Here is a 12,343-nt window from a genome sequence, read left to right on the forward strand (position 1 = left end):
CTGAGTCGAGCTTTCCATGCTCTAAAAAGCCTTTGCATAATGCTTGCTAATTACAAAGGCCTGAAACTTATGCTCTCACAACCCGCTGCAAACTTCAAATTTATCCTGACAATAAATGTAACATTATATTCAATATCCTAACCACATAAATAAACCTTGCAACTTAAAGTCAATACAATATTGAAACTAGTTTATTACCTTGACCTTTAACCACATTACTTCTCCGTGTTTCGGAACTATTTTCTGCCAATTTCCATCTTGGAACGAAATAATGCTCCTCATGATCAAACCACAATAATTAACAATATCTCTAGCCCCAGAACCTACTGCTCTATCAATGTCATCTGGAATCATAATTTTCATTTAACCACCACACTTAATTTTTACATCTAAACTTTTAGATTTGTATTTTCCTCTTCCTCTTATGAAATTAAAGTCTTATTTCTTCAGGATCTGCCACATAAAAAAAATCAGCACATTAGTGCGATAAATCTTATGTAATGTCTGTTTGATCTAGCAGCGAAATGGCAATAAATCAAGAACCAAAAAGGTAAAGTAACTTCCAGAAATACAAGCAAGAGTTTCCCTGATGTCTCACGATCACTTAACTCTGTGTTGTACAGAAGAGAATATAGGTTTATCGTTTACCAACAGAGTCTAATTCAAGGTGCGCAAGATCCAGGAACAATTTTGGAGGAACTTTTAGACAGCTAGAAAAGATCAGTGGTTCATTATAGTAATGCACACAACTTTTTAAGCTAGGTAATACCTGCTGATTCCAAATTTAAAATATCTCAAGTTGGAAAGAGAAATCAATTGTCTAACTAATTAATCATTCAAAACGCATCCAGATCATTATAATTACTAATTGTGAAAAAAATTAATATAATAATTGTAGTTGTTAAAAAAAGAAAGAAGAAAACCAACATGCACCCAAAAATAGAATCACATAGAAGAAACTGTAATTAGCACTGTCAACATCTGAAAATGCACATAACCACATTGGAGGTGAATGCAAGCCCAAAGTAGGAGAAAATGTCTAAAGAAAGGACAAGATCATATTTCTTGTCAGTACACTTCTTGATTTAAAGAATAGTAAGGAAGCTGTATATGGTGCACTTGATGCTTGGGTTGCGTGGGAGCGGAATTTCCCCATTGGACCCCTAAAGCAGGTACTGCTCAAATTAGAGAAAGAGTAACAGTGGCATAGAATTGTTCAAGTCATTAAGAGGATGTTAAGCAAGGGTCAAGGCAACACAATGAGAACGTATGAACAATTAATTAAAGCACTGGATATGGATTACAGGGCAAAAGAGGCACATGAATTTTGGAATAAGAAAATTGGTTATGACCTGCATTCTGTGCCCTGGCGATTCTGTAGTCTTATGATTTCTGTATATTACCGTAATCATATGATTGAGGATCTTGTTAAGCTATTCAATCGTAGAAGCATTTGATCGGAAACCCCCTGATAAGTCAGTCGTGCAAAAAGTAGCTGATACATATGAGCTGCTAGGCTTTTTTGATGACAAGGATCGCTTACTAAGAAGTACAAAGACTTGTTTATAGAGCGAAGGGTTGGAAGTCAGGCCCTCGATCCCAAAGATAAGGAAAACAAGCGCAGGAAAGTTAAGGGTTATGTCAAATGTCTTTGTTTACTGTGCAGGTGTTGAACATCAGTTTTATACAAGTAACTAATCTACTCAATATGTTGCACCCTCTATTGCCAAGCATTTCAAGATTTTGGTTTTGTATAAAATTATTTATTGCAAGGTCAAGAGTCTTTGTGCAAGCATGCATTCAATGGATGTCAAAACGAAAGAGAAAGTAATCCTGAGGTGCAGAGGCATTTGGCTTTGTTTATGGCATGAGACATGACTGGTATATGAAATTCCTTGTGTTTGTTTAAAAACTACACTTGCATAAACTAAATAATAATCAATACTTTAACTTCTGTTGATCTTTTATGACTTATACCATATGTCTGATCAATATTTGACAGTTTGTACCGATTTTTCTGTACAAACATATCAAATCATGCTCCATTGTATCACCTACACTTTGGATTTGAGGGAATGCCGTTTGTGCTTACTTGCATATATTTTTAGCAAATCAATAGATCTTCATTATACCTTAGCTTCTTGTGATGACCCAAAGGCTCATATCTTCTATTTTAGAACTCGAATTCATGTTTCGAGGCCTTAAAAAGTTATTTTATCTCTCATCGATTTGCGTACGCAGTCCGGACGTGTATCCGGAAAGCCCTTATGTGAAAAATTTATGAAATGATAATTTTTGGCCTAAAAAGTTTATTTTTGTTTACTTCGGTCAACGTTTTGGGTAAACGGACCCGGACCTGTATTTTGGCGGTCCTGATAGGTCCATAATAAAATATGGGACCTAGGTGTATGCCCAAAATCGAATTCTGAGGTCCCAAGCCCGAGAAATGAATTTTTGATGAAAATTGTAAGATTGAAAATCTAAGGAATAAAAGAAATTGATTAATGTTTGATCTCATTGGTATCAGACCCGTATCTTGGTTCCGGAGTCCGGTACAGGTTTAATATAATATTTAAGTCATGTCTGTGAAATTTGATGAAAATGGAGTTTATTTGACGTGATTCGGACCTTGGGTTGAGAAAATAGAAGTTTTGAAACTATCTTGAAAATTTCATGCAATTTGGTGCTAAATTGGTAGTTCTAGGTGTTATTTTGGCGATTTGATCACGTGAGCAAGTTAGTATGATGTTTTAAGACTTGTCTGCACGTTTGACTTGTAGCCACGAGGGCTCGGGTGAGTTTCAGATAGGCTACGAGATGTTTAGACTTAGGAAAAGACCTGGTGTTGGATAGTTGCAGAGATTGCAGGTCTCAGCTCTTAAGAGTGCGGCCGCGGAGTGAAATACACGGACCGCAGTAGAAGAACGCGGCCGCGGTGGGGACTTCGCGAACGCGGTAGGATAAGGCTTAGGTTTCACGACCGCACCCATAAATTTGCGGATCGCGGTGGAGGTTCGCGGCTGCGCCCGAAATTTAGCGGACCGCCTATTGAGGATCAGAGGATGCTATATAAACGGGACATTTCATTCATTTTTTATTTTTTCAAAACCCTAAAACATAAAAGGCGATTTTTAAAATACTTTTTCTTTCCCAAATCATAAGTAAGTGATTCTTAACTCATTTTTTTCACTCTTTTACTTCTTTTACAAGATTTTATCCTAGAATCTAGGGTTTTCATGGTGGAATTGGGAATTTTTGGGTAGAACATAGAAATTTCAAATTTGGGGATTTAGACCTCAAATTGAGGTCGGATTCCAAAATCAATTACATACTTGGGCTCGTGGGTGAATGGATGAATGAGTTTTGGCCCGAACCTCGAGTTTTGACCAAGCGGGCCCAGGGTCGATTTTTGACTTTTTGGGAAAAATGTTGGAAAACCTATAATTATGCATTAGAATTGATTTCTTTAGCAATAATTGATGTTATTAAGTTAATTATGACTAGATACTAGTGGATTGGAGGTGGAATCGAGAGGTAAAGTGGTAATTGAGCTTTGAATTGGTCGTTGGATTGAGGTAAGTCTTTAGTCTAACTTTGACTCGAGGGATTAGGGATCCCCCACTTAATTGCTATGTGAAATTCCATGTGCGTGGCGTATAAGTATAGTGACGAGTACCTATGCGCCACCAAACTATTTGTTTAGCCTGTTCCCTTCCCCGTTTCTATTATATTGTCTTCCTGTCTTAACTGTTATATGATTATTGATGCTTCCATGTCTAATTGCTTCTTGTTAGTTGTTGTTTTCTTTATTGAAGATATTAATTGTTCCGTAGTTTTATTGTATTACATTATTGGTCTAAGTTGGTTTATTGGTGATTCATGATACATTTTGGTTGGTCTCGTTGTGTAGTAATAACGGAGTGAGGTTTCATAATTGTATAGTCTCTATTTGACTTGGTTTGAGGTATAAATATTGTTAAGGGTTTTTGAGCTAAACTGTGAAGTTTCTATACTTATTTTGTGATTGGTACCGATATGGTGGGATCGAGTTGCACACCACAACAAGAGGAATAAGGGTAAAAGGTGATTGTCCGGTGGGATCGGGTTGCGCGCCGCAATAAGGAGTAATAAGGGTGGACAAGTAGGAACGGATTGTACGCCGCAACAAAAGGAATAAGGGTGATATATTGAGGAGTAATAAGGGTAGACTGGTGGGATCGGGTGGCACGCCGCAACAAGGAGTAATAAGGGTGAATGTTCATATTGTTACTGATGAAATGGTGGGATCGGGATGAGCGCCACATCATTTTGTTATTTATGTATTCTTCCTCTACTGTGATTTTATTCTGTAACATTGAAATCCTATTAAGGATTGGTTATAGCTGAGTACTGGAAGGATAATTGAGTTCCGTATTTATTCACTGCAAGTTACTGTTTCATTTCGTTCCGTACTTCCTTTTGCTTTATTATCAACTGTATATAAGTTATATTGTAAATGCCCCGCCTTAGCTTCGTCAATACCTCGTCGAGGTTAGGCTCGACACTTACCACTATATGGGGTCGGTTGTACTGATACTGCACTCTGCACTTTCTGTGCAGATTTTGGAGCTAGTTGTGGCTGATTGAGAGGTCAGTTGCAAGCAATCAAGGACCCAAGGTAGTCTTGCAGGCGTCCGCATGCCCTAGTGTCCCCTCCTATGTTCTATATTTCTGCTTTACTTTCTTTTGAGATAGATGTACTTTTCTTTCAGACCAATACTTGTAGATATTCATAGAATGTTCGTGGGTTGTGACACTAGTTTCTGGGTGGTAACAGTTTCGATTTTGTTAATAGTATAAAGATAATTAGTTAGTTATGTACTTCCGCATTTATTTCAGTTTGATATAGTTTGTTAATTATAATTATAAAATGTAAAGGAAAAAGGTGAATAGAACTCTAATGTTGGCTTGCCTAGCGAGTGCGACGTTAGGTGCCATCACGGTCCCGACGGTTGGAAATTTGGGTCGTGACAAGTTGGTATCAGAGCACTAGGTTGCCTAGGTCTCACAATTCACAAACAAGCTTAGTAGAGTCAGAGAAATTGGTACGGAGACGTCTGTGCTTATCCCCTAGAGGCTACAGAGTTAGGAATAATTTCACTTCTATTCTTCTTTGTCGTGCGATTTGATCTCTCAATGCTAATTAAACTCTCTACTTTTTTCCTTCGCAAATGGCGAGAACATGTACCGCTTCATCAGCTGATCAGTAGCCCGAGCCCCCCGTGGTAGCTCCTACGAGGGGACAAGGCCGAGGCCATGCTAGAGGCCGAGGCAAGGGCAGGGCTCAGCCCAGAGCTCGAGCTGCAGCACCAGCGGCAGAGCCTCAGGTAGAGTTTGATGAGGAGGCTCCAGCCCAGACCGTTCCAATGGGGCCAGCTTAGGTTCCAGAGGGGTTCATCGCTACCCTAGTACTTCTGGATGCTTTGGTCCATTTAGTGGGCCTTATAGAGGGTGTTACTCAAGCCAGTACATTCCCTGTAGCACCAGCCATCTCTCGGTCTGGGGAGGAGCACAGACTCCCGCTACTCACACTCCGGAGCATATGGCTCCCTAGTTTCAAACTCCAGTAGCTTAGCCAGTTGGGGTAGTTCTGCCGGGTGTTGTAGCACATACCAACGATGGATCAGTTATGTCTTCTATGGCCTTATGGAGGTTGGATAGGTTTACCAAGATTTTCACCACTACCTATGGCGGTACATCTTCAAAGGATCCCCAGGACTATCTGGACAGTTGTCACGGAAGGTGCGACGGAATATAGGGATAGTGGAGACCAATGGTGTCAACTTTGCTGCCTTTCATTTGCCAGGTTCCGCCAAGAAATGGTGGAGGGATTTTTGTTTGGCTAGACCAGCTGGGTCGCCTGCTTTGACTTGGGACCAGTTCTCTCAGCTATTTTTGGAGAAGTATCTTCCAATCACTCAGAGAGAGGACTACCAGAGGTAGTTCGAGCGCCTTTAGCGGGTTCTATGATCGTCATTCAATACAAGACTAGATTTGTTGATATGGCCTGTCATGCTCTTCTTATACTTCCCACCGAGAGAGAGGGAGAGGGTGATGAGGTTTACTGAGGGACTTGCTCAGCCTATTAGATTGCAGATGACTAAGGAGTTAGGAAGTGAGATTTCTTTCTAGGATACAGCCAATGTGGCCAGACGAGTTGAGATGGTTCTATCACAAGGGAGGGGTCAGGGGTCTGACAAGAGGACGCGCCATTCTGGTGGATTCAGTGGGACCTCATCTGGAGGTCGAGGTACTTTTGGTAGGGGCCATCCTCCCAGGCCGTTTCATTCAGTACTTCAGACATCCCATGGAGCTTCAGGGGGTCGTGGTCCTTATGTACCTCCTTCAAGGTAGCTAGCCTATAGTGCACCGCCAACACCTATTAAAGCACATGCTCTTCAGAGTTATTATCGCGGTTAGCCAGCTCGTCAGGGTCAGTCTTAGCTTTCTCAACCGCAGTATTAGGATGGATATTTTGAGTATGGTGAGTATAGGCATATCCGGATGACTTGTCCGAGATTGGTAGGTGTTCAGCCACAGCAGCAGGGTTCTCGTGCCATAATCCTGGCACCGCCCGCTCAGCCAGCTAGAGGTAGGGATCAGGGAGTCAGAGGTAGGGGTTAGTCCGCTATAGGTGGAGGTTAGGCCGTTAGAGGTGGAGGCTAGCCAGCAGGAGGTCGTCCCAAGGATATGGTTCAAAGTGGTAGGGGCCAGCCCTGATGTTATGCTTTCCCAGCCATGCCTGAGGCTAAGTCCTCCAATGTTGTTATTACAAGTATTGTTTTGGTTTGCAGTAGAGATACTTTAGTTCTATTTGATCTAGGGTCTACATACTCCTATGTGTCTTCTTATTTTGCTTCATATTTGGTTGTGCCTCGTAATTTTTTGAGGGCTCATGTACATGTGTCCACACTGGTAGGGGATTCTATTATTGTAGATCGTGTCTATTGCTCGTGTGTGGTTATTATTGGGGGTTTGAGACTAATGTAGATCTCCTACTTCTCGATATAGTTGATTTCGATGTCATTTTGGGGATGGATTGGCTGTCACCTTATCATGCAATATTGGGTTGCCACGCCAAGATAGTGACCTTAGCATTGCCGGGGTTGCCTCGATTGGAGTGGAGAGGGACTCCTGGTCATTTTACTAGTAGGGTTATCTCTTATATGAAGGCTCGGCGTATGGACGAGAAGGGGTGTTTGGCTTATTTGGCTTATGCTCATGATTCTAGTACTGAGGTTCCTTCTATGGATTCTGTACCAGTTGTTTGAGAGTTCCTATAGGTATTTCCTGCATACCTACTGGGGATGCCACTCGACAGGGATATTGACTTTTGTATTGATTTGGCTCCAGGCACTCAGCCCATTTTTATTCCTCTGTACCGTATGGCCCAGCCATAGTTGAAAGAATTGAATGAGCAGTTGCAAGATTTGCTTAATAAGGGCTTTATTAGACCTAGTGACTCGCCCTGGGGTGCGTCAGTATTGTTTGTCAAGAAAAAGGATGGGTCGATGAGGATGTGCATAGACTATCGGCAGTTGAACAAAGTCACCATCAAGAACAAGTATCCATTATTGAGGATTGATGACTTATTTGATCGGTTTCAACGTGCCAAGTTGTTTTCAAAGATTGATTTGAGGTCTGGCTACCATCAGTTGACGATTAGGTCATCTGATGTCCCTAAGACAGCTTTTCAGACTCGATATGGGCATTATGAGTTCCTAGTGATGTCATTTGGCTTGACAAATGCCCCAGCAACATTTATGGATTTGATAAATAGGGTGTTCAAGCATTATCTGGGTTCCTTCATAATTGTTTTCATTGATGATATCTTGATCTACTCCCGCAGTCAAGAGGAGCATGAGCAGCATCTTCGGATCGTTCTTCAAACTCTGAGGGACAACCAGTTATATGCTAAGTTTTCGAAATATGAGTTTTGGTTGAGTTCAGTTGCTTTATTGGGTCACGTTGTATCAGCAGAGGGTATTTAGGTGGATCCTAAAAAGATTGAGGAAGTCAAGGACTGGCCTAGACCCATATCAGCTACAGAGATCCGAGGTTTCTTGGGTTTGGCGGGTTATTACCATCGGTTTATGGAGGGGTTTTCATCCATAGCAGCCCCGATAACCAGGTTGACCCATAAGGGTGCCCCGTTTAGGTGGTCGGACGAGTGTGAGGTGAGCTTTCAGAAGCTCAAGACAGTTTTGACTACAGTACCGGCATTGGTGTTGCCCACAGGTTCAGGTCCCTATACAGTATATTGTTACGCATCTCGTATTGGACTTGGTGCGGTATTGATGCAGGGTGGCAAGGTTATTGCATATGCTTCACGGCAGTTGAAGATTTACGAGAAGAATTATCCAGTTCATGACTTAGAGCTAGCAGCCATTGTTCACGCGCTGAAGATTTGGAGGGACTATCTATATGGCGTGTTATGTGAGGTGTTTATGGATGATAAAGGGGTTGCAGTATTTGTTCAAGCAGAAGGAGCTCAATTTGAGGCAGAGAAGGTGGTTGGAGCTATTGAAATACTCTGATATCACCATCTTGTATCATCATGGGAAGGCCAATGTGGTGGACGATGCTTTGAGTAAGAAGTCAACTAGTATAGGTAGCCTTGCATATATTTCAGTCGATAAGAGACCGCTTGCATTAGATGTTCAGGCTTTGGCCAATTAATTCGTAAGGCTGGAAGTTTCTGAGCCCAGTCGTGTTTTAGCTTGCACAGTCGCTCGTTCTTCCTTGTTTGAGAGTATTAGGGATCATCAGTATAATGACCCTAATTTGCTTATCCTTAGGGGCACAGTGCAGCACGGTAATGCCAAGCAGGTTACTGTTGGAGATTATTGAGTCTTAAGGATGTAGGGTCGTGTTTGTGTGCCTAATATGGATGGGCTTCGTGAGTTGATTCTAGAAGAGGCCCACAGTTCTCGGTATTCTATTCATCCGGGCGCCGCTAAGATGTATCAGGACTTGCGGTAGCATTATTGGTGGAGGGGGATGAAGAAGGATATTGTTACATATGTAGCTCGGTGTTTGAATTGTCAGCAGGTAAAGTACGAGCATCAAAGACCTGGTGGTTTGCTTTAGAAGATTGAGATTCCTGAGTGGAAGTGGGAGTGTATCACTATGGACTTCGTTGTTAGACTCCCACAAACTCAGAGAAAGTTCGATGCAGTATGGGTTATTGTGGGTAAGTTGACTAAGTCCGCGCATTTCATTCTTGTGCCAGTTTCCTATTCTTCGGAGCGGTTGGCAGAGTTTTATATCCATGAGATTATTCGTCTTTATGGTGTGCCCGTGTCTATCATTTCTGATCGAGGTACGCAGTTTACCTTGCATATATAGAGGGCAATACAGCGTAAGTTGGGCATGCGGGTCAAGTTAAGCACAACATTTCATCCCCAGATGGACGGACAGTCTGAGCGTACTATTCAGATTTTGGAGGATATGCTCCACGCCTGTGTTTTGACTTTGAAGGTTCTTGGGATCAGTTCTTACCGATAGTGGAGTTTGCCTACAACAACATCTATTAGTCAAGCATCCAGATGGCTCCCTATGAGGCGTTGTATGGTAGACAGTGTCGATCGCCGGTTGGATGGTTTGAGCGGGGGGAGGCTCGGTTATTGGGTACAGATTTAGTGTAGGATGCCTTGTATAAGGTTATGATCATTCAGGAGAGACTTCGTACAACAGTCTTGGAAAAAGAGTTATGCCGACCGTAAGGTTCGTGACATGGCATTCATGGTCGGAGAAAGAGTGTTGCTTTGGGTTTCACCCATGAAGGGTGTGATACAGTTTGGGAAAAAGGGCAAGTTAAGCCCTAGGTTCATTGGGCCTTTTGAGATTCTTCGGAGAGTGGGTGAGGTGGCTTACGAACTCGCATTGCCACCCAGCTTATCGGTAGTCCATCCGGTATTCCATGTGTCCATGCTTCGAAAGTAGCACGGCGATCCATCCCACGTGTTAGACTTCAACACTATCTAGTTGGACAAGGATTTGACCTACGAGGAGCAGTCGGTAGCTGTTTTAGATTGGTAGGTTCATCAGTTGAGATCGAAGAGTTATCCTTCGGTTCATGTGTAGTGGAGAGGTCAGCCTATGGAGGCAGCTACCTGGGAGTCCGCGTCCGATATGCGGAGCAGATATCCCCATCTTTTCATCGACTCAGGTACTTTTCTATGACCGTTCGAGGATGAACGGTTGTTTTAGAGGTGGAGCATGTGATGACCCAAAGGGTCATCTTCTGTTTCAAAACTCAAATCCGTATTTCGAGGCCTTAAAAACCTTATATTATCTCTCCTCGATTTGCGTGCGCAGTCTAAGATTGTATCTGGAAAGCCCTTATGGGAAAAATTTATAAAATAATAATTTTTGGCCTAAAAAGTTAATTTTTGTTGATTTCGGTCAACGTTTTGGGTAAACGGACCCGAATCCAGACCCATATTTTGACGGTCCTGATAGGTCCGTAGTAAAATATGGGACCTGGGCATATGCCCGAAATCGAATTCTGAGATCCGAAGCCCGAGAAATAAATTTTTGATAAAAATTGTAAGATTGAAAATCTAAGGAATTAAAGAAATTGATTAATGTTTGATCTCGTTGGTATCGGGCCCGTATTTTAGTTGTGGAGCCCGGTACAGGTTTAACATAATATTTGAGTCATGTCTGTGAAATTTGATGAAAATGGAGTTTATGTGACGTGATTCGGACCTTGGGTTGAAAAAATAGAAGTTTTGAAACTATCTTGAAAATTTTATGCAATTTGGTGCGTAATTCGTAGTTCTAGGTGTTATTTTGGCAATTTGATCGCGCGAGCAAGTTTGTATGATATTTTAAGACTTGTCTGCACGTTTGGTTTGGAGCCCCGAGGGCTCGAATGAGTTTCGGATAGGCTACGAGATGTTTAGACTTAGGAAAAGACCAGGTGTTGGATAGTTGCAGAGATTGCAGGTCTCAGCTGTTAGGAGTGCGGCCGCGGAGTGAAATTCACGGACCACGGTAAAAGAACGCGACCGCGGTGGAAACTTCGCGGACCACAATTGAAGAACGCGGCGGCAGTGGGGACTTCGCGGACGCGGTAGGGTAAGGCTCAGGTTTTACGGCTGCACCCAAAAAATTGCAGACCGCGGTGGAGGTTCGCGGCCGCACCCGGAGTTTAGCGGACCGCGTAGTGAGGATCAGATGGTGCTATATAAACGGGACATTTCATTCATTTTTCACTTTTTCAAAACCCTAGAACATAAGAGGCGATTTTTCAAATACTTTTTCTTCCCCAAATCATAAGTAAGTGATTTTTAACTCATTTCTTTCTCTCTTTTACTTCTTTTACAAGATTTCACCCTAGAATCTAGGGTTTTCATGGTGGAATTGGGAATTTTTGGGTAGAACATAGGAATTTCAAATTTGGGGATTTAGACCTCAAATTTAGGTCAGATTCCAAATCAATTACTTGGGCTCGTTGGTGAATGGGTGAATGGGTTTTGGTCCGAACCTCGAGTTTTGACCAAGCGGGCCCGGGTCGATTTTTGACTTTTTGGAAAAAATGTGAAACCTATAATTATGCATTAGAATTGATTTCTTTAGTAATAATTGATGTTATTAAGTTAATTATGACTAGATACGAGTGGATTGGAGGTGGAATTGAGAGGTAAAGCGGCAATTGAGCTTTGAATTGGCCATTGGATTGAGGTAAGTGTTTGGTCTAACTTTGACTCGAGGGATTAGGGATCCCCGACTTAATTTCTATGTGAAATTCCATGTGCGTGGTGTATAGGTGTGGTGACGAGTACCTATGCGCCGTCAGATTATTTGTTTAGCATGTTCCCTTCCCCGTTTCTAACATATTGTCTTCATGTCTTAACTGTTACATGCTTATTAATGTTTCCATGTCTAATTGCTTTTTATTAAATGTTGTTTTCTTTATTGAAAATATTAATTGTTCCGTAGTTTCATTGTATTATATTATTGGTTTAAGTTGGTTTATTGGTGTTTCATGATACATTTTGGTTGGTCTCGCTGTGTAGTAATAACGGAGTGAGGTTTCATAATTGTATAGTCTCTATTTGGCTTGGTTTGAGGTATAAATATTGTGAAGGGTTTTTGAGCTAAATTGTAAAGTTATTATACTTATTTTTTGATTGGTACTAATATGGTAGGATCGGGTTGCACGCCGCAACAAGAGGAATAAGGGTTAAAGGTGATTGTCTGGTGGGATCGGGTTGCGCGCCACAATAAGGAGCAATAAGGGTGGACAGGTGGGATCTGGTTGCACGTCGCAACCGGAGGAATAAGGGTGATATAT

At 41.9% G+C, this 12,343-nt stretch overlaps 1 pseudogene; it reads left to right on the top strand.

Moving 5' to 3' along the window:
* The first annotated feature begins 524 nt into the window (after nucleotides 1-524).
* On the top strand, nucleotides 525-1,871 carry LOC138871052 (pentatricopeptide repeat-containing protein At4g21190-like; annotated as a pseudogene).
* Nucleotides 1,872-12,343: the final 10,472 nt, after the last annotated feature.

Source organism: Nicotiana sylvestris, chromosome 6 (assembly GCF_000393655.2).
Source record: "Nicotiana sylvestris chromosome 6, ASM39365v2, whole genome shotgun sequence".
NCBI lineage: Eukaryota > Viridiplantae > Streptophyta > Magnoliopsida > Solanales > Solanaceae > Nicotiana > Nicotiana sylvestris.